Below are 25822 nucleotides of genomic sequence, written 5' to 3' on the forward strand. Positions count from 1 at the left end.
ATTGGGAATGTGATTGTTCCTTTTCTTTCTTCCCCCCCCCCTCAAATTCCTATGGAAAAAAGGCAGATAACCTTACAGAATGGCAATGCAATATCTCTTTACTTGGAAAAGAAGCTTTTAATAACCAAAATATTGATGTATTCTATGCAAAAGCCATGTGCTAAAGAAACGTGTGCCTCTGATGAGCCAGCTTGAGCTTGAAATTGGTAACAACCATGGTCTTTGCCAGTGTCTGACTATAGTCACCTCTCCCAGTCTACACTATTCAATCACAGCAGCTTTAGCCTAGGTGCACAAGGTCCTTTGACCTAAAACCTTGGTGAAATGAGCTCTGGTGCCTGGATCAGGATAAGGTGTCTCACCTTCTGGAAGTGCCTGTTTCCCTGCTTGGAGGAGCTAACAAACACATGGAAGTCTCCATAAGGCGAGGTGAATTTCTGTATCTTTTCTGGGTTTTCTCCTATTCCAATGCACCAAGCACCAGTCCAACTGCTAGTTTTGCAGTTCTGAGCTGCGTTGTCATTGCAGCAGTGAGTGGCAACTCACATTCCCCAATCTTCATTAGCCCAACGACATGCATAGATATATCTGACACAACAGCTTCTAGGGATGTGCGGATCCAGGGTAGCTTTGTGATTTCACAGAGCAGTAATGATAACACAGTAATGAAAAAGTGACCCTCCAAAGAAATCCCTTCTCTTTTCTGACAGTCACCCACAGGAAGAACATTAATTTCCAACCTGTTTCTAAACATACTGACAGTGGGTGAGTTGGGAAACAACGGAAGCAATGTATTGGGTTCTTGGCCATAAATGAGGAATTAATTGAACACTTTCTTTTAATTTCCCCCCCTTCCCTTAGGCTGAACCAAACTTTCAGCTGACAATGTTCTTCCTAGTGAAGGTAAGGCTTGCAGTGATTATTTTTCTCTGTGAGTTGGTGTTTCCATCACTTCCTGCTTGATTTGGAGAGTTCTTTGTCAGTTCTTTGCTCCTTTCACACCAGCTCTTGCTTCTTTGTGCTCCTTTTCTATGTATGATAGAGCTAGGAGGAAGGTTTAGGTCCTGTGGTTGGTGGTCCATTCATGGTATCAGCAATGTTCAATCAATCAGTGCTATCGTCTTGTTATCAGTTTCCTGTACCCCATGCAGTACCTGGAGACTCTAGACAGCAGAAGCCCTGATTTAGGAGTGCTGGCTTTCCCATTTCTTCCATCACATCCCTTCTTTCATCTCCCGGTCTGCACCTTGGATGACTTCAGAGAGATGCTGTGTTCCTTGAACTTGGTAGCAGGTAACTTGCAAGTTAAACTCCTTTCCCTAGGAGATGAGGCCAGCTACACAACAGTACCTTCTGCTATGGAAAAAATGAGCTTTTTCTTACTTCTTAGTGTCCCTGACACTGGGAATCTCCAAGCAGCAGAGCCGTGCTCCTGGCTGGTTTTGCAGCATCTTTGTCACCTGCATACAAGGGAGACAGCAAGCAGAAATAACCAATTTTGGGAAAAGCTTTGAAAATTATAGGAAAAATTAATATGATTCCAAGGAAAAATAGGAACACAGCGTGCTCAGCCCCCCTTCCTTTCCTTTTTTCTCCCAATTTATTGGCAAAAAGGACTCATGGACATCTCTGGGTCTCCCTGTCCAGCTCAGATCCTTTTAGCTGCATTAGTCTCTTTGCCCTCAATACTGGGCTTTCCTGGTGTGACCTCAAGCACTTCTGGAGCAGTGGGTACCAGCCCTCAGCCTGAGCATTAGGCAGGATTTGCCCCTGCTTTTACTGCTGAGGAGATCCGTGGCCTGATGCTCACCACGTTGCTCCTGGTTTTTGGGAGGCCAGATGTCCTTGGTATATTCTGCAGCAGAATACAGGTTTAGAGATCTGCCTGTGTGCAACGATGGGAGATCTGAAGGTTTCCTTTCTCTTTTTGTCTCTCCCTCTCTTCCCCCAACCATCGCCCAGCCCCAGTTACAGCCTGGATGCTCCCGGAGGAGACGAGCAGCACTTCAGACACAACAAAGCCCCATTGCCAGCTTGACAAAGGCAACATCTTCTGGACGTCTGCCCTAATGAGAGCAAATCTTTTGTCCAAACATTTGAAGTGAGGAGGTGCCTTCTTTTGCCACCCCCCACCGGGAGGAATATTCTTATCCAGTTGGCTCTGGTTGGAAATGGAACCAAAGGCATTCGCTGCTTTTAATGAGAGGTGACAGTGGCTCCAGCACTTCAGAAGGGAATTAGAAAAGGAGGGATGGCTGCGGAGCCCGTCTCCACTGAGTCTTATCCATCAGCCCTTCCGTCCCGGGCAGTGCGTGGGATCAAAGGCCACCTACCTGCTGCTGAGCACAAAATCCCTCGGGATCCCCTGCTCCAGCGCTCCTATCCATGCTTTACAGGGCAGCGTAACACAGGGCTTTGATTCCCTGGGGAAGATGGGGCAAGAAGGCAGAGGCGACCCCATCAGCTTCTGAGCATCAGAGCTGGGTCTGCTAATGTGGGGTTTTTGGGGTGCTACAGGTTTTGGGTTAAGGCTTTGGTGGAGGGGAGAAATGCTGGCATTCAGTGAAAGCTGGTTGGAAATGCAGCAACTGGAATGTTATGGAGAGAATATATATATATATATATATAAAATATGTGTATTTAATGAAACCTTTTGACTTTAGGTAAGTGTTTCAGATAAGGTTTTGGGTTTCTTAGGAATTTAAAGAAAACATCTATTAGAAATACCCACCAAAATCTCCCCATATCTGATGGTCTCATCACTGAAAAGCAGTGAGCAGCACCCATTCTTGTATCTGTCTCATGACAAGTTTGCTTAAAAGCATAACAAAATCTGGGAGAAAGATGTGCATTTTTAATCCCATTTTAAAGGACCTTTATCCATGTGTGAACTTCTCTTTTGAAGCAAATCCATTTACGGGAATGCCAGGGAAATGCTGGTGCTTTGGAGGAGGAGAGGGATGGTGGGGGGCAGACACTGAGCCACATAACGCTGACCCCAGGGTGTGAAGATGGATTGAACAGGCTGATAGCAGTGATTACAATGAACTTTCTCGGTATTGTTTTTGGGTGCTGGAACAGCTTGTAGCTGCCCTGTGAAAGGGATGGGGAGGGAAAATAACTCCCCATGCACAGATCATATAGAGGATGCTTTTTGCACACCTCTGCTGCTGCTCATGAGCCTTGGATGTGTCTGAATGACTTCAGTAGCTGATACAGGATGAATTCACCCTCAGACCCACTCTATCACATTGGATGGGGCCCTCCTTGGGGAGCATCCCAGCTTGCAAGTCATGCTTTGGGTTTATGAGCACAAATCCATCTGGGGAGGCAGGATGGAGAGAGCAGTCAAGGACCATGTGGGTGTTCCCTTTCTCAAAGAGCTGGATTAGAGATGCTGTTGCTGGGGACCTGATGGTTATTGCTGTCCCCTTGGTGGCACTGGGAGGTGAGGGACAGTCAGTAACAGCTTCAAGGCATTTACAGCAGCAGGAAAACAAGAACCAATGTATCATAGCTAAGGATGCTGGGGGGGGGAATCCCTTTCCCCCAGTTTCCACCCCAGAGGAAAATGCATTTTTTATCTCTTACTGAAAAAAGAATGAATGCATTTCTAGGTTTCTGCATAAGAACTGTCCTGTTTTCCATGGGGGTGTGACACAGCTTAGGGAAAGCTGATATTTTAAGGGGGAAATCAGCTTATTTTGGTGCTTGGCTCTGGAGCAGGGGCAGGACCACGCGTGAGTGCTATTAACAACCTGAACCTGCTCGTCCATCTCCATCAGGGCTGGGGGCTGCCGACAGCACAAGTGGAAGCGGATGGAGCCCTCATCCTCGCTGAAGGCTGGAAGGGGGGAGCAGGGGAGCAACCCCTGGGGAGCAAAAACCTGCTCAATAAATAGCAAGTGATAAAACAGCCGTTTCCATCAGGAAATCAATTAGATGTGGGGCCTTTGGGTTGTATTTCTCCCTCCCCCCTCCTTCTTTTCTTCCTCCCTTCCCCTCCTCTTTTCCATTTTTCAGGCAGATGTCTAAGGTGAGGCTTGTGGAAGCAATTGCTTCTCGAGGCAGTTGCTCTTCTGTTCCCTCCATTCACAGCTAAAGTGCAGCGAAGCCCATCTCTCTGGGGCTTTGTGCTTCTTCATCATCGTCCCCCCCCCCCATCCACTGGGAAGTTGCAGGGAGAGAAGCTGGAGCTGGGGAGGTTGCTGGGGTCACACGTTGGAGATGCTTGTAGCCTGGAGGAGATGCATCAGCCTTGGAGCCAGGCCCAGCCAGCAAGACCCAGAGTGAGGTGTTAGGGATTTTCGGGCTTGGGATGAAGGAGAAGAGGGTTTGGGAGTGTGAGCTGGGATGCATTTGCTTTGTGTTTGGCTTTTGAGCTTGCTCAGAGATGAGGAGGGACTGAAGGGGAGGTTAAATCCCTCTCTGGGCAGGGTGAAGCAGCAGGGATTCCTGCTGGTCCTAGGGATGTGCTGGAGGTGAATGAGCAGCTCAAGGTCTTTGGCAATAGGAGACAGAGCGAGTGGTTCAGGTCAGATGTGTCAGTGACCGGGGAGATGCAGGGTTCCCCCTGTCCCTGGCCAGCACACAGCTTCCCCAAGGCTTTCCCTCGCCTCTTACCTCCAGCTGTTTGCAGCCATGGCTCTGTCAGGGGCTTCAGGACTCCCAGGCAATGGTGATGCCTCTGCGCTTTAGCAGTGATGCTACAACCCCCCTCCATACTCAGCCCTTCTCCCCTCCACACCTCATGTTTGCCCTCCCAGCCAACACTGTGGTCTCCTTCATGCATTTACAGCATCCACCCAAACTACTCGTGGTGCCCTGTCTGGTGCAGCGAGAGCCACCCAAACCCATGGGATGTGGGCTGGGGGAAACTGGGATTCTTCCTCATCCCTGAAATTTCCGATGGGATTTTGCTCATAAGTATATGAATAGAGATTTTACAGTTGGCATGATGCGTCTGAAATAACTCACCTTTCTTTTGCAGGCAGTTAGAGACACCCTGAGTTCATCACCCCTGGAGAGCACCCACTTGTGTCCTGGAGCAATCCATAATGATGGGAAACAGGTATTTAAAGTCCTGCTTTGCTCCTTACGCTTCCTGACCTGTTCCTTATACTTCCCTGACAAGTTGTGAGGAATCCTAACTTGTTGCAATAGTGATGGGTTAATTTATTAAACAGGTTTAAGGAGGAGTTGGAGTTCCAGAGCGAGGCCTTCAATGATAGAAATAAAGCCCAGTCCATGGATGTGGATTAAATATTTCCATATAATGTTTATTTCCTTGTTAGAATAGGAAAACCAAGGTGTTAGAATAGGAAAACCAAGGTGTTTGATGGGCCAGGCTTGTTGGATTTAGTAGGGCTGCGTGTATTTGGGGGTAGACCTGGCTTTTGGAACTAGAAGTTCAGGTTAACGAAGGTTGACCCAACTTTGAGGCGCTGGCTTTGAGACCAAACCTTTGATTGTTGTGGTTGCAGCATCCTCTTTGTCTCTTGTCATCCTTGGTGGTTTATGGGTTTAGGAGCCTTGCTCTTCACTTAACCCCAGGAGCTCAAAACTGCTTAACCCTTTCTCCTGTTGGTTGCACAGAGACCTGAGCACATGAGGAAGAGAATGCATTGGCTTGGTCAAGGAGGGCCAAACTGCTTTGTTCTATGGAAAAATTGAGATGAATTTAAGAGATCGAACATCACTATGGGATTGCATTTCCAAAAGCTTTCTGCTTTGAAAACATCAGAATATTTGGCGGTCTGGGCTTTAATGTCACGTTTTCATGAAGTAAAAACCACCTAAATCAAAATGTTAGCTCCTAAATAGTGACTTTATTAACCCAGTTGTCAGCAAAAGCAGTAATTCAGCCTAAGAAGTTATCATGAAGGGAAAAGAAAGAGCAGGGGCAAAGAAGAAGGGCACTTGTCTGTGGAATCAAAGCATTTTGCTGCTGAGCAAATTTCTCCTGGTGAAAATTTCACTGCATTTGGGCAAAATATTGTGCAAATCTGCTTTTCCTGCTGGTCATTGGTGTCACCACGGGAGCAGCAGCCTCCTCCTGCCCCAGTGGAAAGCAAAGGGGGTTTTCATAGAGAGCAGAAGCAGAGGATGCTCTCCTGACGGTGTGGCTGCTTGCTGGGGGTTGAGCAGAGGACAGGCTCCCTTGAGACCAGGTCCTCCATACACTACCTTGATGCTGCGGGAGACCTTGATTTATATATATAATTATTATATATATATAATCTGTCCCTTTGAACAGGGTTGACCAGGCAGGTTCATTCATCTTCTCTCTCAGAGAAGGAAAGGAGCAGACTCTGTCTGGTCTGGATTCCAGATGTCGTGGCCGTACCTGGGATGCAGGGATGGTCCTGTCTGATCAGAGTCCTCGGATCTGGAGAGCGCTGGGTGCTCCTGCTAGCAGGAGCCAGCAGCAGCACATAGGTGTGCATAGGCAGCTGTATGCTCACTCTAGAGCATCATGTAGCATGGAAGGGATCAGTCCTATCTTATCCTATCAGTCCTGGGACTATCGGACATCACCGGCTGCACACGTGTTCCTTATGTATTGCAAACGTAAAGTGCTTTCTCTGACCAAATGACTTAGGCTGGTGGAGTTAACTTGAACTTCACAGTCTGGTCCTTAAGGCTCAGCTCCCAAAAGATGCCTCAGCTGCTTTTAATCATGCGGACATCCCCTGAGCTCCCAGATGCCAGACTCAGGCTTATTCCCCTGCAGGAACTTGTTAGGCTGTCAGCCCTTAATGTTCAACTCTCCCAGGTGAACCACCTCCCATACTCATTTAATTATATATCTGTACTCATACATATATATATATATATGGTCTTGCAGCTTGTAGGTTATAATAGATGGCTTTGAAAGGAATGGATGTAAGAGCATGTTTACTTTGCCTTTCATCCTTCAACCATCAGACATAGATTTTAAACCACATGCAGACAGAAAGTTTTAGGGTTCAGTACCAAGGGTTCATGCCTGATCTGTACAGGAGATGCGTGGAGCTGGTTAAAAAGTGAGGGTTATTTTTCCTCTGTTAACAAGTGTGATGCTGGGAAAGCAAACATCATTCTGGTTCCTAATTTCAGTGAAGGCTTTGGGAAGGGGATAAGAGGGAGTCAGGGGCAATGAACATCACTTGGTGTAAGCAAGGTGATATATTTCACTCTCCTTTTCTGGAATTCGCTGGGATTCTGTAGTCAGCAGGAGGGAACTCAGTGGTTTTATCCCATCCCAAAGCAAACGGAACTGTTACCATTAGAAAGCTCCTTTTTTTTTGTCTGCATGTACACGATGTAAACTTGTAAAACTTGTTTGTGTAAAGCACCGTATGGGCAGCCCTCTCTGTTGCAGCTCATGTTCTGCTCGGCAGGTTCCCAGGTCAGTCCCCAGGTAGGAAAGATAAAGCCATGAGTTATGTTCCTACCTCTTGGCTGCGTTTCCCATTCACCCCAAATTAGCTGAAAACACTGGGGAAGACTGAGATGAGCCTTGGAGCAACCTGCTCCAATGGAAGGTGTCCCTGTCTGTGGCAGGGGCTTGGAACTGGATGAGCTTTAAGGTCACTTCCAACCCAAACACTTCTATGACTCTCCTCCAGTTGCCTGTGAGCAGAGACTCTGCCCAGGCTTGAGCACTTGGAGCATCACTACGAAGGCCAAGAGGTGCAGGGAACCAAGGGCTGGCTGGAGAAGCAGGGGGAGGCTTGGAAACCAAGCTCCCTCCCAGCCCATCCTGTTTCAATCGCGCCAGCCCGACAATGTTATTGCAGCAATCAGCTGCAAGACAAACCAGCTGGCCCCGTCAGCCGGCCTGCGGAGGTGTGGAAAGTCCACTGGGGGATTAAGCTGGTCTTACCATCAGTCCTCACTTGTGAAAATACAACCTACTAAGTTTTCCTAGATGATGCAGTTTTCAATTGCTTTTGTTTGCTTTTCAGGCAGGTCTTAAATCAGGCTGTCAGTCAGCCTCCCTTCCTCCCCCCTGCCTCACCTCCGACACGGCTTCCAAGCGCTTTCTGGGAGGACCTGTAATATCTTTCCTATTGCCATGTATTTATGGGGCTTTCCCTTCCTCCCAGTAGGAAGGGAGGTGCTGCGTCTCACACAGCGAAGCGTGTGCTCTGCAGCTTGTTGTTTGGAGCCCCCAAATCACCGTCAACCCCACGGTACCCAGCAGTGATGCTGCATGGGGCAAGTGGGCAATGGCTGCGGGAAGGACTAGGAGGGACCCTGCCCTTGATGCTCAGTGTCTTTGCATTGTAACTCCGACCCCTTTTCCAAGTTTCTGCTGTCACATTAGCAATGCAGCACCCAGGAGGGTGGGGAGATCATTATGGGTGTCTGACAAACCTCTCACCCCTCTCTTCCTGCCTGCAATGGGGGATTTCTCATGAAGAGCTAGGGGATAGGGTTTATCTGCGTTTCCTCTCTTCCCTTGGCTGTTACATCCATCTTCTTGGCTGCAAAAGGTGTCCCACGGGTAGAGCAGAGCTGAAGGCTTGTTAGAGATCACTGATAGGGTTTCCTGCCCTGGCCAAACAGAGTGCCATGGTTTTGGGAGGATGAAATACTGGCTGGGATGTGGAGGAAGCAGGTCTGCAAGGTGCAAGCCTGTGAGTTCAGTAGGAGTCAGCAGCTCGGCCCCACGCTCCATCCCACCAGGCTCATTTTTATATATCTTCAGGTGCTTGAGTACAGCCCTGTCAACACATGGGAAAGGAGGTGGTCCTGTCTGCGTGTATGCCGCAAATCCACTACATCCCAGGCAGAGATTGACTCTGCTTGACATACGGAGCAGGTCCGTGCCTCCGGGATGCAGCAGCCCCACGGCAAACATAGCACGGAGCTGCTCTGCATGTGTTCAGGGGAGGTTGGTCCAGCGTTGCTGGGCGTCCAGAGCAAGCCCTGACCCAGCTCTGTGGCCATCACATTACTGCTTCCCGACACGGTCCCGTTGGCAGAGGTGGATGATCTCCGAGGAGCTTTACAAATCTGGCCCAAATCCTGCAAGCAGCCGTGGCAGCATCTCTTCCCCCCGCCCCGGCCTCAGTGTTCCAGGTGTTTTCTTCCGCTTTTGTCTCATAACACAATACACAAAGGACAGGCCTCTTCCAGATATGGGAATCTGTGCGCCAAGTCCACTCCCAGCAGCCCACTAAATCCTACCCCTCCATGTAATTGAAATCGCAGCGGTTGTGCCTAGAGGAAGGTGGGGGAGGTTGCTGGGTTTGAATGTCACCTGGTTAATGAACGTGCTGTGATACCTTTCCCCCCCTCTATCTGCAACACAAGGCAGGGGATGGAGAGGGTTTTGATCAGCTCTGCTGGCTGAAGAAGCTGATTCCTCTGGCAAAGCTGCTGTGGTTGGTATAAGGCAGAGCCGGTGTGCCGGGATGAGGTTAGCAGACAGGGCTTGTAGCATTCCCCTAGCTCCTAGGGGAGCACGGTGCTGAGCTGCTGGCAACTCTCATCTCAGATAAGGAAGAAGGCAGCGAAAACCCAGGGTGCATCCCTGACCTGGAAGGGCTGAGGGCAAGTGACTGGCTTTGTGTGGTGCAAGTGATGCAGAAGAACAGTCCCCTCCTGGCAGAGAGACGTAACCTCCTACCTAAGTGTAAGTAATGCAAATGCTGGTTTCACATGCACCATTACTGCTACAGACATCCCCTGACACCTTTAGTGGTGAAAAGGATGGTTATCTGGGCAGATCAGCGAGGCAAGGAACCCTAAAGCTGTTTGAGGATAGGGGAAGAGCTGGGTGTGATTTGGGGTGCGCAACAACCAGATGAATCACAGGAATGCAGTGATACTTGGCACTGAAGGGTGAAGGAAAGGGATCCACAGGCTTTATGCCTGCTGTTGGCTGATGTGCAGAAGGGCAGCTGGAGAGCCCCTGAGAGCCATCGTGCAGATGTAGTCCCTGCAAGAAAGGGACAGAGGGTGGCCACCTCTTTGACTTACACAGCTAAATCCACAGGAGCTCCTCTCTTCAAGCCTAGAACTGGTTTGTATCTGATTTTAGCCAAGCCAGAACAGCACCGGTATCTAGATAAGGCTCTGTGTTCCTTCTCTTTGCATCTCCTGCCAAACAGCCTGGAGACCTTTGGAGGCAGCAGCACCTTCTGGTGAGGTGAAAAGGACCCAAATTCCAGGTCTTAATGTTACATAGCCTTTGGGCAGAAGGAATAAGAGAAAACCAACTGAAACATGACAGTGTCTGTGCTGTTACAGCATCCAGCCCATGGAGCAAGGCAAAATGTGTTTTCACTTGGGCCGAAGCAAGCTGAAGGACCGAAAGCCCTCATCTCACAACCCTGATGTGAAATCCAGGTTGCTTCCTTGCACGCATCTGTAGCACTGCTCCTTCTGGTGCCTTCGGGAGAAACCAAGGCAGGAACAAACCAGATGGTTTCCAGCACAGCACAGTGCAAAGGCTTCAAGTGCTTCTCAGGTGAGGAAGGCAGGATGTGGTGCACACCACGGCTTGAAAGTCTATGGGGGATGCTGTGGATGAGAGTCACCTTGTCCTGCTTGAATAGCTTGGCAGCTTGGACAGGGACTTATCAGATTCCCAAGTTTCCCAAGGCCATGGATCACTCAGCTTGAGGAAGGAAAAGCATCTGGCTAGTGTCAGGGGCTGATGGAGCAGTAAGGAATCACCGTACTGTGCTTTGAACCATGCTCTGCTGGATCTGGTACCACTTGGATTCACTGACTGTCTGCTCTCGGACTGCGCTCCCAAGAAACCCCCAAGCCACTGCTGCTGGGCAAGGAAAGGGGATCAAAGGGAGTCCTTCAGGATGTGGTGATGGGAGTGATGAGAAGCCATGGACCGCCCTGGCCTGGCCTGGCTCCTTCCCCTTTGCATCTTGCCCATGGTGGGTTTGAAGACGCCCAGCTGGGCACCTTCAGAGACAGGAGTGAGCTACAGAGCGAGGCATCAGACCAAGACCTCCCTGCAACACAGGATCAGGAATGTGCATCAGCCTAACAGTGAAGAGCAGCATTCCCCTCTCTCCCAGGGCTCCCAAAGAACGGATACACTGGGTGGATGTCTGTGTTCACTCCTGGCATTAGAGAAGACAGGAGAGCATGACCAAGAGCCTGAGTGGAAGATCTCGCATCACCTGGAGCCATTTGGGTGTCTCTGCACAATGCATGCTGCTGCTAACTTGGAAGCTCTCCCTGCTGAGATTAATGGCTGCTCTCATTTGTTCTGCTCTGTCTAGAGAGAAAATGATGTTTGTAACTGGAACTGGGGCTTTTTGGCTATTTCGTCCTGTCCTCTTGCGGCCTAGGAAGCGGAATAGCTGCTTGGTACCCTTGGAAAACTGCTGGATTCGTTAATGATGATATGTTACTTGGAAAATGCTGCTCTGGAGACTTTACATGTGACCTTGGCTGTGGTTAAAATACAAACGTCTCAAGTAAAACCAGGATTCCTTGAGGAGCTCCACAATACCTGCGGTGGGATGCCAAAGGGTTAATGTTTGAGCATTCCATGCACCAGCCTCCCAGGGAAACAGGTTTCTAACCTGATCTAGGAACATTCAAATTGGCACACGTTTTATATTGAGTGGGATTAGCTGGGAGCATCCAAAGCCCACACCATTTCTCAGAGGGATTCTGGTGGGGAGAGCTGGAGGCAAACCAGGTCTTGCGAAGGGATTTCGGAGCAAGTGGAAGCAAACCTGGCTGGGAATTGTTTTGATAAAACATGTGTTGGAGTTTCTTGGTAAGATGAAACTTTTCATTAGCTACACGTGGTGCCTGCCAAAGCTGAAGCTGGGAATGGTTTCATCCATCAATAGGAGAGAAGGAAAGTGGATTCAGGAGAAGCACTGGCTTTGTGCAAGTGCATCCAGGCTGAGTGTTGGCTTCAGCTCCCTGCAGTGGAATCATAGAATCACAAGATGGTTTGGGTTGGAAAGGACCTTAAGATCATCCAGTTCCAACCCCTCTACCATGGGCAGGGACAAAGCGCAAGGCATGAATGCCATTGACATCATGGGCGTTGGACCTCTTTGCCCATCCACCCTTGCAAGACCCCTGATGTGGTGCTGGGACCCACCATGTACTGCTTGATGGTGTGTTCTTAGCAGTGTGATGCCAGACCCTCTTGCCCTGCGTCTCTTGGATGAGCTGTCAGTGGGCAATGTTCTTCCCAATCCCCACCTCGAAGCCAACCCTTCAGCCCGAGCCAGGGCACGGTCCTTCCCCTTCCCCTTTCCCTTTCCAGTGCTAACACAAACACTTTAGAGGCAGCCTCTTCCTTGTGGTGGGAAACAGGGAATTCTTGGACACGTCCCTTTTTGGCAGCAGGGCTGTGCTTCTGCTGCTCTGGGCACAGCGACGCCAGCCGGCAGTGGCTGTGCTGATGGTGAGCTCCTTCCAGCTGCTCCACCAGCATAAATCTGAGCTGTGAGCTTACCCAATTCATTAGACACTGCCTGTTGAAAAGGCAGTAAATCACCTCAAACCTCAGTCAGGACTGGCTTTGGCATGGTTTATGGTGGAATTAGAATAACGAATGAGGAGCCGGCTGTTTATGTTAGTTTTGGCTTGCAAGCTGAAGAAAAATCCTGGTGTTGAACTTCATGATAAACTCTCCCCACCACCAGTGGGCTCTGAGGTTGGGAATAACTTTGGAAAGCCTCGAGGGCCCACGAGGGTGAGAGACTGGCACATCACAAGCTGAGTGAACACTAAGGCTTAGATAAGAGGCATGTTTTGGTACAAAACAGGATAGGACTTTGTTGCTGGAATGGCTCTCCAAAGCTTGGACACCTGCACTCTTCTGCTCCTTGGGGTTGGTCTCCACATCGTGTACTCAAGGAGCAAAGTGAGTCAGCCAAATCTGCAAGTATCCAGTTATTTCCATGCTCTAACTTGCTTATACCTCCTTTGGATGCTTTGGGATTCCTCCACACCTTGGGGTGGGTCGCCCACCATCTGTCCTTGGCAGGTTTCTTTCCAGCTTTGCTCTAGTATCCTTAGTTGAGCTCATCTATACAATATGGGCTGCATGCCCTGAATCTGCCAGAGCTGCAGAAACTGGAGTGAACTTTGTGGTTTTCCCTAAGCCTTAATGTGGACCTGGATGGCTCGTGGTGGAGTTGGTCCAGTTTTCCTCTGACTGAGGGAAGATACTCTGGAAAACCTGATGAGGTGGACACAGTCCAGCTTGATGGCTGGGTGGGGAGCACATCTGTGTTAGTGTTAATAATCCAGTAATGCAGTTACAGTGCGTTATCCATAATCCAGGCATGCTGCAGCAAATTCCCGTTTTCTTGAGCACTGTGTCCAGGCAGCCCCTTTGAGGATACTAGGAGGAGCAAGCACTTTGATGTGCTGAGTTCCTTCCATGCCACCACTCAGCAGGGCTCTCCAAACAGCTGGCATCACCTGCCTTTGCTGAACCCAGGTTTTCATCTCCTGGTGGTCCCTTGTCCCTCCTTCTGGTGACTCTTGCTGCTTGGCTTTGAGTGGTACACTCCTTCCACCAAGGTTTAGGACCCTTCTGTTGCAATCCTTCTACTCCAGCCAGCAAACACTAGGCAGACAGACTCACATCTCTCTGCTTCCACAGTTTTACCAGCAGTCCAAACTTGGCAGTGCTCATGGTCTCATTTTTGGTTCAACAGTTGATGGACTTCTTTCCAAGGGCTGTGATGCGCATCACCTTTCCAGTAGAAGAACGAAGCCCACCTGGCCTTGTCCCCATTCATTGTGTTGGTTTGCCTGGAGTTTTGAACTTTGTTGTCTCGGGTTGAAAAGAAAGTGCGTGGTTTTGTCATGGGGAAGTTAGAGTGGAACAAAAGGCAGGCTATGGAATCACGTTTGTAGATGGAGCACCCACGTTGCTTGGACAGGCAGGCTGAAAGCTTTGTGGAGGGCTGCTTAGAGCAGGGATTCTGAAGAATCCCCTGTGTGAATTCAAGCTATGGAATTTGTAAAGGGAGGAAATCTGTGTACAGGTTTCCATTGTGCTGCATCTTCTATAAGTAACCCTGTGCAAAGAGTCCAGGCCTGGACTTTCACAGCGGCAACCACAAGATCTAAAGGTGTGGTAGTTCTCTCCTGTCCAAAATGATTTTGTATGCCCATTTTGGGCTCAGAAGCATAAGATATGTACCATCTCAGTTCACCTCTCACCCATCCCTTGCTGTTCGCAGACAAGGAAATGCCACAAGAGCTTAATCTGAACTCAGCTGGAGACCATTGACTTCAGAAGGCTGTGGATGAGGTCTGTTCCTGTAGGTCCACAGCCAGTTGGCACTTATGACTTTTTGTCTTCTAAGCAGTTTTGAGCTCAAGCTGCACACGCTTGCCTGGCAGGGGAAGAAGGGCTTGGAGAGAAGAACACAACGGGGCTTCCTTCATGTCCCTTGTGCCACCCCATGTACAGGGCTCTCCCAACAGCCTTGCAAGCCATCACCCACCGCTGGATCCCCTTTTCCCTCCTTCCCTATCACCCAACCACACTCAGTTCAAGTTTATCCTGGGCTTATTTTGTGGCTGGACCAACCCCTTTGGAGCGCCAGGACCACAGCTGCCTCCTGGCGACACGGTTCACTCAAGGGCAGCCGCTCTCCTTTATCTCTTTGAAGATTAGGGGGCTTTAACATGTCTTTAAAGTGAATTTCCCCCCCCCCCCCCCCCCTTTATTACGATAATTGATGACCAGCAAACTTTTCTTTTCCTTTATCTCTTAAATATGTTTCTTTACCCTTAAAAATGCAATATTTCTTTTAACTAGGAATATGGATGGGTCTGCGCGTAGCAGGGCTGCCTTTGACTCATCTGTCAATTTGATCGTGTAAAGCCTCTGTTTTCAGCTGGCATCCAGTGCAGATTTCAAAGCTGTGACTCACCCGTTCCTGCAGAGTTGGGACTAAAAGGGAAGGTAAAATAATAATTAAAATATATTGAAAATAAACCGAGCCTTTTCCAAGCACTTAATTACGAAGTTTGTGTTTTGTGAGGTCTCTCTATCGGGGAGTTTTACATCTGTGTGCACAGGAAGGAGTCAAAGTGCTCCAGGCTTTCAGTAGTAAGGAGTACAAAATGAATGGTTGCTCCTTGGTTGGGAGGAATAAAGGGATTGTAAATGAACTTGTGAAGCCAAAATGCAAACTTTTTGTATATAAAGCATAAGGCAGGAAAGGGGGAAGGCGCTGGAATCGTTTTCTATCTAGTCAAAACACTGCACTTACGTGTGATGTATATATGATTATGCAGCAAATGCTTGAACCCGAAATGGCTTTTCCTCTCCATGCACGTGCATATAAATAGCTAAAACAAATCCATTTTCAAAAGAAAATATCTATTGAGCAGAAAACCAGAAATTCCCTTTCCTCTGAAAACGTGAATATGCTTTTTCTTTTAAGCAAGATTTCCCCCCAATTTATATGATTTTACCCAAAAGCTCTTTTCTCCCGAATGCTATTTTTATCAGTGTGATTGAAGCTCAACATTCCACCCAAGTGGGAACCAGTCTGTATCCCCAGGTCAGGGTGGAGCAGGGCTATGGAGCACCATGTCCCCTGGGGGGTAATGGGGTTCCTGCTGCTGGTGGCTTCTGTTACAGAACCCCAGGCTTTAATCAAGACAACTCTACAAATAGTGTCAAAAGAATATGCATGCAGCAGCTCAGTGTTTCCTCTGTTGTCAGATATTTTTATGACACCTTATTGTGTGCATCTTAAATCCACATGTAAAGAAAGCAGGCATTAAACATGAGCATTTGTAACCGGCTGATGAGCACCGGTGCTGGGTGCTCTCTGGGTCAGCTGCAGGATGCTACCAGTGGACCCCAAGGGTCGTCCCAGCTCATTGCCATGCTGCATGTGATGGTGCCAGCTTCCAGCCTCACTCATTTTAACACATCACACGCTAGCATGGGGCAAGCCCAACTCTCTGCAGGCTTTGCCCTGTTGGCTTTAGAGGTGGGGTGATGTTCCTGGTGCATGCTGTGTGTCCCGTGGGTGTCTGATCACCCAGTATGTGCAGAGGCTCCTGTTGGAATTGGCGAGTGCTGGGAGCACATGGCAGAGTGATCTTGTAGTTAGATACCATCGTAGAACACCACTGGGGTCCCCAGAAATGCTGTGTGTGGCAGCGGGGCCATGCTGGAGCTGTGTTGTTGGAAGGTGGGTGCTAATCTCAGCACTTACTTGGCGATTCCAAGAAGCTGGGTTTGGGATAATGCCTGTTACATCCTCTGGAGCACAGCACAGTTTTCAAACTAAATCTGTAAGCAGCTGCTGATGGAAAGCACATCACCATGTCAAGCCCTGAAGAGGAAACTGGGATTTGATGGTTGTTTCAGCCTTTGTAGTCAAGAGTAACGCAGCAGCATAGGAGGGATGCGAAGTGCATGGAGTTAGGTGAATGAAGCACAGAGCCCATGTGTGTCCAGTCTCATCTACTGAGTTTACTTTGCCTTGCACCAGACAGTGTGATCATTCCTTTCCTCAAACACTAATCTTCTCCAAAGCATTTTGCATACTGGCACTTCCAGCATCTCTTCCGAACCTCTATAAGAAGTGCTACCTGCCCAGCTGTGCTGGGTCTGCAGCCCACCATTACCATGTGAAATGGGCCACATTCATCTTCCCTTTGCTGTTTCATTGCCAAAGGCTGTTTGGTCAAAACTTATTTAGCACCAAATTCCACTTAAAAGTGGCTTCAGTGTTTTCTTAGCCTCTGAAGACCAAGAAAAGCATGCCAGGGGCTCTTACACCATCTGGACAAGGCCTTACAGGTGAGCTTAGAGCAGCTGAGAGCTTAAAATTAGCATGTCTCAAAACATCATCTTTCATCATGTGGTTGTGTTGGGCAACCCAAAACAAAGCAGAAAGTATGAGGCAAGGAAGTGAATGGTGGAAGGAGATGGTGGAGTGGATGGGGAAGGAGGGGATCACTGGCACTGGGTGGCCATGGACCATCTTCATCTCCAGAAAGATAAGATTCATCCGAGGAGCCCCCAGACTGAGGGTTGTTCCCATGGTGTGAGGGTCTGAGAACAGGAGCTCTGTGGTGACTCCAAGCTCTCCAGCTGCTACCGACATGCGATAGCGAACTGGCTGCGCTGACGTGGTCCTCCATGGCTTGGTCCTCCCGCGGACACCCATCTGCTGCTGCCAGAGGTGATGGAGATGGAAGGAGACAGCTTTAAAAGCAGAGTATGAGGCAGACAGAGCTGGGGATAAGCTCCAGCGGGTCCCCCTTGACCACGCAGACACCCACTGCTATCAGGGGTGCTTTCGAGGGGCACCACCAGCGGTAGCAACAGGCTCAGGCTGGATCTGAGCCTGTGAACTGAGAGATGAAAAGCTGCATTACAGGTCCAGGGAGCCCACCCAGGGCCCTACAGCCGGCCAAGCGCCAGGCGTGAGGATGGATATGCGGGCCATTGAAAGACCTCATCCAGAGTATATTTGGTTTGTCTTGTGTGACACAGAGAACCTGAGTTATTATTTGATCCTGCTCTGAGTAATAACCAGATAAATGGGCCTGCGGATTTCCAAATAAACATTTTAATAAATGATGGGTGAATTAAAGGAGAGCTGCTCCCCCCTTCCCCTGCTCCCAGTATTAATGTTCAAATGAAGGCAGGCAGTGTCTAACAGAGCCCCGTATACTGTAAATACATTTCTTGCACTGTCACATATAAACACTGGAGAGACGGAGATCAAAAGGTCTCGCTGTGCAGAGCAGAGCCGCGTGATGAAGTGAGCATGTTGCTTTGTGGCTGCGGTGGGGGTGATGGGACGCCTGAGAATAACAGACTGGCTGGAGACGTAGGAGCCCAGAAGGCCTGGGGGGCCTCAAAGGGGGGAAAGGAGAGAAAAAAAATCCCCGCTAGCAGCAGGAAAAATAAATAATTCCGTTATCTCTGATGAATTTCTGCCTTTGATCTGGTTTTTCCTCTCCCTCGCGCTGCCTTTTCGGTCCCTCTTCTCCCCCCTCTCGCAGCTCCCCCCTCAAACCATCCCCATCGGACACTTCTCTTCCCCCCCCCCTTGCCTCCCTTCCCCTCTTGCGGTTTGATTTATCCCACGGCCGGCTCGGGAAGCCTGACGGGTGCTGATGAATGGGCAGAGCTCGTCTGCCCATAGCCCTGCCCCGGCGTCTGCCAGGACATCCCCAGCTTCTTTTCATTCCTGGAAACCCGGCGTCCCGCCGGGCAGCCTGGTGCAATAGATCTGCTTCACGGGTTGTGCTTTCCTCAGCTGCCTCAGGGAAGATGCTTTTTGGCCTCTCCTGCTCATAGACACAAAGCCCAACCTTCCCCATCCCGGGGTTATTTAGCTTAACCTTGACAGCTGCTAAATAATTGGGTGTTTCTTCCCCAGCCGGTACCTCCTTTCCGAGCCAGGGGAGGCCACATGGGTGCCTCTGATATTTCCCTGCAGCGTTGCCATCAGAACATGAAAAAGATGGGGGTTTGGAAAGAGAGCAGAGCAGAGTGGAAGTGGTCCGAGATGGGACGAGGGATCAGCCTGCTGGGGGGGATGAATAGGATGCTGTGATGGGAGGTGCTGGGGTTCCTCCTCTTTGGGGCTTGCAGAGCCACTGGGCTGACCCTTGGCAAGGAGAAGAGAGAGGAGGAACACCAAAAGGTTTCTTCCCTGCAGCTTATGCTCAGGTCAGCTCTGAAACGTGGGTCCTAAAAAGGGCCGCAAGTCATGGCAAAGGGCAGCCCTTTGGGGCACTTCTGTTTCAATGCCTGAATAATGTCCTTAGAAAACCTCTTCTTTTTCGCCTCTGCATGCTTAGTAACACTGTGAAAATCCATTCAAACCACACCACAGGCCTTTTGTAGACCACTATGAAGTCTACAAAGTGTTGTAGCTCAAGCTGGAAGAAGACACAAGCAAGATGCTGTGTAACACCCTTCCCAGAAACATCCCTTCCAGCTCCACTGCTCCATTCCTGCTTCTCTATGATGTTTAATATTCATGATTTCCATAAAAATCACTGTGAAATTTGTGGCTTTCCTGTTGGATTCATGCCCACAGATCCAACTCAGCTCCTTGGTCAGCTATTTCCCCCCCTGTTTCATTGTGCCTGTTCTGGTTGGGCATTCCTGATTTTCCATCTTCTGGAGATGCCTCAGTAATGGCAACTTTTGCCCTTGGGCTTCTTGTCCCTGACTGAACTCATCCTTCTCCCAGAGGTTAGCTTAAAAATTCATGCTCTGCCCTTGGTGATACGTGTTTGAAGCTGTTTGTACAGTGATACAAAGATCTGGTTTCTCCCATAGCTGTTTATGGATTGAGTTCCTTCTCCAAAGTCTCCTATTGTCATTTCCTATGTTTATTCCAGATGAAAATAAGCTTTTGCATGGAAGAATTTGAAGAGGTTTTGGACGGTCAATACGTTCATGGAGCCTGTTGGCAACCAAATACCTCCAGACCTCTCATCCTCACCAAAAGGTATGTAACCCTTGAAAATTCATATACAAATGATGCCTTAAAGCCCTGAAATCACACTCACCCACCACACTGAGCATGACACAGCCCTTCATGGAAGGCATTCCTGCCCTGAAGACACAGGAAGGATGAAAACCTGCCTCTGATAGTTATACCTTGGACAATCAGCAGCTTATACGCATGCAAGAAGTGGGGTTTTTTTGGGAGGGTTGAAAGGTGAACGGTAGCAATCCCAGTGCAGTGAGCACCACATCCAGCCCCTGGGCTGGGTTTCAGGACAGGGCTCCCGGGGAGCATCCAGCTGCTGTTTGAAGACATCCAGAGATGGTGAATCCATCACTTCCCATGGTGGGCTGTGCCAGCTGTTAATCACCCTCACTTAAATATGCGTGCCTCGCTTCCCGATGGAATTTGCAAGGCTTCAGCTTCTGAGCTGGTTTTGCTTTGCCTTGCTGGGGCTCAGAGCCTTCCATGGCCAGCGCATGGCTCAGCACCCTGGTGAAGGACTCAGTTTCTCTGCGGTGCTGCATTAATTCCCTTTATTTCTATAGCTCAATACCGAGCTCTGTCCTCCCATCATGATCTCTTTATATTAATAAGGAATAAATGACTTTTTTTTTCCATTATAAATAAATAAACCCTCATCCACAGGTAGAATTTTTTACATAGAAACCAGCATTCTGACTGAAGATGGATTTTTTTCCTCCATTATATTTCCCTAAAATTAGCACCTGCAGAAAGAAAAACAGTCAAAAGGCTGTACAATAAGTAAGGTGCCTTGCGTGTTCCTACAGCATCTTTTTGGTTCTTTGTATTTCATTCGCTTATGCTATTTAAATGTGATATACTATTTAAGTATAAAATGCCATCCTATGGATGCTAAATACTAAAATACATATAAATATATATATAAAAATGATATCATATAAGAAAATACATTATAAGTCTCATTTTGTTTCCAGCCCTGCACTGCAGATCAGTGGCTCCACACAGCAAAGCCACAACTAAGACGACCTCTGCTCTGATTTGAACAGAGAATGGGATGAGCTCTGGCCAGCACAGCTGGTAAAGGAGTGAAGGAAATCAGGTTAATCAGCTGAACAAGCTGCTGCTAGTTACAGGAAGGGCAGGACTTCCCCTCCTTGGGGTGGTAAATCCTATAGAAGCCCTAGTATCGGAGTAGCTGCTGTGATGCTGGTGGTGTTTGGGTAGCAGCAAGGTGTGTTTTCAGCAAGGTATGTGGGGTTTCTGAGCTGGGGAGAAGGGGATGTACAGTGGGATGATGTTTTCTTGCCTGTTTGTGTTATTATAGGATTAGATATGTTCTGTCCTGGGTGCTGCTGGGGTTCATGGAGCAGTGTTTGGAGGGGATGTCCTGCTGTGAAGATGCAATGGCTGCAGGTGAATGGTCTGGTGGGAAGCCCTCAGTGACCAAGGGACAGGATTAAGTCATTCCCTGTCTTCTAGAGGTGATTGTATTGGGTATCTTCACCAGAGAGGATCTCTTCTATGGTCTTCAAAGGGAAGAGCTCCAGTACCTGCTGGAGCAGTGTTGGAGCTAACAGAGTAAATCAGGTGGATAATGTCTATAAATATGAAGAGCCTCCAGCCTGGGTCTTGGGTGGTTGTGTTGAGTTCTGGATTTGTTTTCTTCATATTTTGTTTTTCTCCTAAAATGAGATGGATAGACAGCTTTTAGGTGGCCTTACTGTAGAAGTGAGGGGTGAGGCACCTTCTCTGCTGGAGAGGTGTTAAATAAGGAGAGGTGAGGCTCAAATGAACCTGGTGTGGGTCATGCTCTGGTCACTGGGTGCCTTGTGCCCTGGCTGGGAAGAGGAGGTGAGGGACACCGGAGTAAAGGCTTGTGCCTCCCCTCCTGACCTCCAGAGGGGTATTGGTCTGGGGGAAGTCTTTCATATGCTTTAGATGGAGGAGAGCACTTAGAGTGAGGAGCAGGAGTGGAAGCTGCTATAAACGGTAGCTCTGTAAGTCCTTGATTGCAGATTTCTTGGGGAGTGACTCAAAACACATGAAGCTTTAACTGTGTAAAGGTTTTCTCTCTGCTCCAACTCTGTTTTGAATCCAAAGGCTTGTTTCCTCCAATCTTGCCTACCCAGCCTCCATCCTTTGCTGCCCAGCTCTGTCTGTGGGGTGCAGATGGAGGGCGAAAGCTCTGGGAGATGTTGGGGACCATCTGAGCAGGCTGGAGCTCACCTCCCAGCACAGGGTGACTTGCTTGTAGCAGCACGAAGATGAGGAGGAGGCCATTGATCAAACACTGCTGGGGGACCAGGTCTGTGTGTGCTTTGAGTGACTGGCAGAAATAGCCCAGGCTGCCGCCCCTGCCGTCGCCTTATCTCTCCCCCAAACATCAGAGAACTCATCTTGCTGCGGAGGCTGGGACCTGACAGCCCTGTACATTAGCACTTTCTGCAAGTGATGTCCACTTTTGAAATAGTACCTGTCCCGAGAGTGGTCACTTCATTTGACAAATGCCAGTGATGACAGCGGGATGCTGCTTTACAAACTCCAGCCTTCTGCTCGCCCGCCCCGGGAGAGGCAAAGGGAGGAGAGCCGAGTTCCCCTTTGCCTTGTGGTGTTTGTACTCGGTGCTCTCCCTGAGCCCACAGCCACGGGGCAAGGTCTCTTTGGACCTTGGATGTGGGGTGTTCCTCCCCAGGACCCACTGGCAGCGCTGTGAATGGAGCATCACCAAACAGGCTGATAAGGGCTGTCCCAAAAGGACAGCGAGGTTTTGTCACCCACTGGCAGACCCCAGTGCAAGAAGTGAAGCCAGGCAGAGGAACCAGTCATCTCCTCACTGTGCAGGGAGGTTTTTGGCTGGAAACTTCTGGCTGAGCCTCCTGGACTCTTTGTGCCAGTGCTTGGCTCAAAATCTGTGCCTAGATGTGTGTTTTGCTCTGGAGAGACCTTGTGCTGGTGCCCAAAGGGATTTGTCTGATGTGATGGGGTTGCTCCAGGCTCTGTGCTGAAGAGCTGGGGCAGCCTGGGCAAGAGGAAGAGGCAGGGCTGAGGCTCCTGGTGACCACGCAGCTGGGCAGAGGTAGAAGAGAATTCACCTCCTCCTTTAAGCCCAAGCAGGGTTGCTCTGGAGCATCCCTGGGGTGTGCAAGTCACCCCTAAACTGCATTGAAACAACATTATTGAAGGGACAAATGAAGCTGGGAAACACCCTGATTCACTTTCTGCATTTGATTTAAGTAGGAGGCTAAATGCACCCGTTTCTTAGGAATGGGGTGAGCACCGTGTGGATGTGGGCAGCACAGCGAATCCACTCTGAATGCTTTGCTGCCCATGCCCAAAGTGGTTCAGCTTCACGTGTCTTGCATCAGTGTGTTTGGGTCAGTGCTGCCAGCAGTGCCATGGTTCACAAGCAGTGCCCATGTTACCATTAGAGACATTGGGGCAGCCAGAAATCCCTGAGCTTGGTCAAATTTTCAGGCAGAGGAAATGTGTTTGGAAAACCCTGGCATAGGTGGAATCTTCTGCTGAGGTATAGAGGAAAATGCTTGAAGTGCTCCTCAGGTATCTCCTTGGCCACTCTCGTTGCTCTACAGATTAGTGAATGTTGGGTTTCTTCTCTTGCTTGACTATGCTGCTCTCCATCCTTTGGTCCCACCTCTCTGTGTGCTTCTACACCTCTTCCCCTACAGAACATCCCTTCTCCCTGCCCTTATGTCCTGGCTAGACTGGGTTTGTGGAGAGCTGGTACCTTGCAGAAGGATGCTTGTCTCTGCCCCTCGATGGCCTTGGGAAGTGCTCCCGGCTCATTCATGCCCCTGGTAAATAGGGATTCTCAGCAACTTGTTCCCAACTCATCAGCTTCCTGGCAGTTGTGGGGTGGGCAATGGAAAGGGGATGAATTCCTTTTCTCCCTTGACTGGCTCTTAGATGTTTTCCCCAAACACCAACTGATGGCCATCCCGCTGAGCCATCTCTTGATGCCCACCTCTTGATGGGAGTGACTTTCCCATGCAGCTGCCATCTGTCCCCATGGATATCTCCCTCCACAACTCCACCGAGACCCAAGTTATGATGTGAAACCTGAGCACATGGGGACAACTGGCACGGCCTAAGCTGAGCCTCCAATTTCCTGGCTCATAAAAACCTGAGCTTCCTTCAGGCCCGGGTCTCTGCCAGGTTGCACTGAGTCGGGTCCCACACCTCCTTCCCAAGGCTCCCCCCTTACCCCCAAGATATTCCATGACACCAGCTACGAGCTAGATTGCTTTATGGCTCCATATGTTGGAGCCACATGGAATAATGCAGAGAAATCCCTTTAGCAAGGGAGTGAAAAGCCACCGAGTTTACGGGGTGTTGCAAATAATCTGAGGCAAAACAAATGTTTAAGCTTGACTTGGCTGCCAATTCTGAGCACATTGTTTTTAAGCTGGAAAAAAACCCCAGGCCAAGGGGCAGTTGTTAATGGGCCAGTCATTTTCTTCCTTTCTAGACACCCCAGAGCAACGAATATCAAGTGTTCCTTGGGAAAGAACTCGAGTGTGGGGGGCTTTTTATTGTACATATCAAAAGGCATCATTGACTGGCCCTCGTAGAGTGCTGCTCCTTCCAGCAAGGGGCTTTTACAAGTAATAACCTGTTTGTGAAGCAGAGCAGTGAAGCCCCAGAGCTGAGCTTGCGGCTTATTGTTGGGGCTGACTTTTATAAGACACTGCAGGGGCTTACAACAGACTGAGTTTTGTAAAGCAGTCCATTAAACACCACAACCTGAGCTAAAGAGCAGTGGGGGACGGAGCCTCCAGGGATGGAGCTGAGCCCTCTGCTTCTGTAATAAACACAGCAGCATCCCACTTATGGCTCGGGCAGCAAAGAGCCTGGACACAGAGGCTAATGTATTGCTGCAGAGAAGGTCAAGTGTGAAAAGACGCAGGGCTTTTTCCATCGGGTTTGGTTGTTGCTGTAAGATCAGTTGGGCAAAATGCTGCTGGTTCACGTGGTTTTATTGCTGGTGGTGCTTTGAGCCCTGGGTTTGGGATTTTTTGAGCCTTGTTGAGGTTTCTCACACCAAGAGTTGGTGGGGTCTTGTGGGTATCGCGTTGGCGTGCAGTGATACCCACATGATGCTGAGCAACGGTCCCCGGTCTATCAGGGGCTGTGGACCGCTTGCTGTAGTTTCGTGTTCCCATCTCATAGAGCATGGTGTGATTGTGGTGGCTCTGGGCACTCAAGGGAGCTGCATTACAACTTATCCAGCTGCCATATAGAGACAGGAGCAATTCCTGGGAGCAGCCTCAGGCAGAGCCAGCGTCATGATCAGTTACTTATCTCTTGGGCTGTGAGGGAAGAAGAGCCTCTTGCCTTCCAGCACCGAGTGCAGCACTCACACTGCTCTGCACTGGCTGCATGCAGTGATGGCACAGGAGCTCTGGCATCAAGGTGGGGTTAGGAGCAGCGACCATCAGGATCTCTGCTGGCACAGGGGAGGTTTCTGGATGCTGATTCTAAGAGCATGGGTGAGAGTAGGAGTTAGCACAGCGAAGCTGCACGTCTTGGATGAAAAAAACAGTTCTCTCCAATATCCAAGCCAAAAGTCTCCATGGTCTCCTTTGGACCAAAGAGACTGAGAAGCCCCAAAGCTTTCTTCTCTTTGGGTGTTGTAGCAGCCAGTGGGTCCTGAGCAGAAGGGGAAAGGGACAGGGAGAATGTTTCATGTGTCACTTGTAATTGGCACTACTGAGCTCACCCCTGAGTGCAGCCCTTCCAGACGTTGTGTGGGTCGTGCTCCCTGGCTCTTCCCTTTGGAAGAGCAGTGGCTGCTATGGGAAAGCTGCAGCTCCATGGGGCACAGTGGGAGGTGGGTTTTGGAAGGGATCAGGGATGAGGAAGGGAAACCAGTTTCCTTGGGATGGGGGTCATGGAAAGGGATCGGGTTGCTGTCTGAGCAGGGATGGTACCAGCAGTATAAGAGGCCTCTGTGTCCAGTCTCTGCAGTCCTGGTGGCACATGCTCGGGGACATTGGCTGAAGGATGTCCCAAGCTGGAGAGAGCAGCCAGTCCTTTTAACCTCTGGGCATTCCTGAGCTCTCAGTGGGTCCCCATGCCTTGTGGCAGGCTGTTCTCCAACTGGATTACAGGTTTAAAGGGAAGAATCTCTCCTGTTCCAACCCTGCCACCTGATCAGCACCTCTAGGTCCTTTTCTTGTGCTGTGCGAAAGGATGAGCGCTGTGCTCACTGCCCACACCATCACCAGGCACCCTGAAGCCTGGAGACCCAAGGAAGGATTGAGTTACTCATTTGGATACTGAGCTGCAAAACCAGGCTCGATGGGCTGTGAGGTGGGAAATACCCACCCAGCATGCCTTCCCTTGTCCACCTGGTTCTCCTATGG

At 49.5% G+C, this 25822-nt stretch overlaps 1 long non-coding RNA gene across 2 annotated transcripts; it reads left to right on the forward strand.

Moving 5' to 3' along the window:
* Window positions 1-5031: 5031 nt before the first annotated feature.
* Window positions 5032-19428, forward strand: LOC134170317 (uncharacterized). Of its 2 annotated transcripts, none has more exons than XR_009967230.1 (3): window positions 5032-5071; window positions 14771-14917; window positions 19345-19428. It is a non-coding gene; the product is annotated as an uncharacterized LOC134170317 (long non-coding RNA). The 2 variants fall into 2 exon arrangements; XR_009967229.1 differs by lacking the exon at window positions 5032-5071 and adding an exon at window positions 14185-14267.
* Window positions 19429-25822: the final 6394 nt, after the last annotated feature.

This window comes from Pezoporus occidentalis, unplaced genomic scaffold (assembly GCF_034315485.1).
Source record: "Pezoporus occidentalis ecotype Australia unplaced genomic scaffold, CSIRO_AGI_Poc_V1 ctg37, whole genome shotgun sequence".
Classification (NCBI taxonomy): Eukaryota; Metazoa; Chordata; class Aves; order Psittaciformes; family Psittacidae; genus Pezoporus; species Pezoporus occidentalis.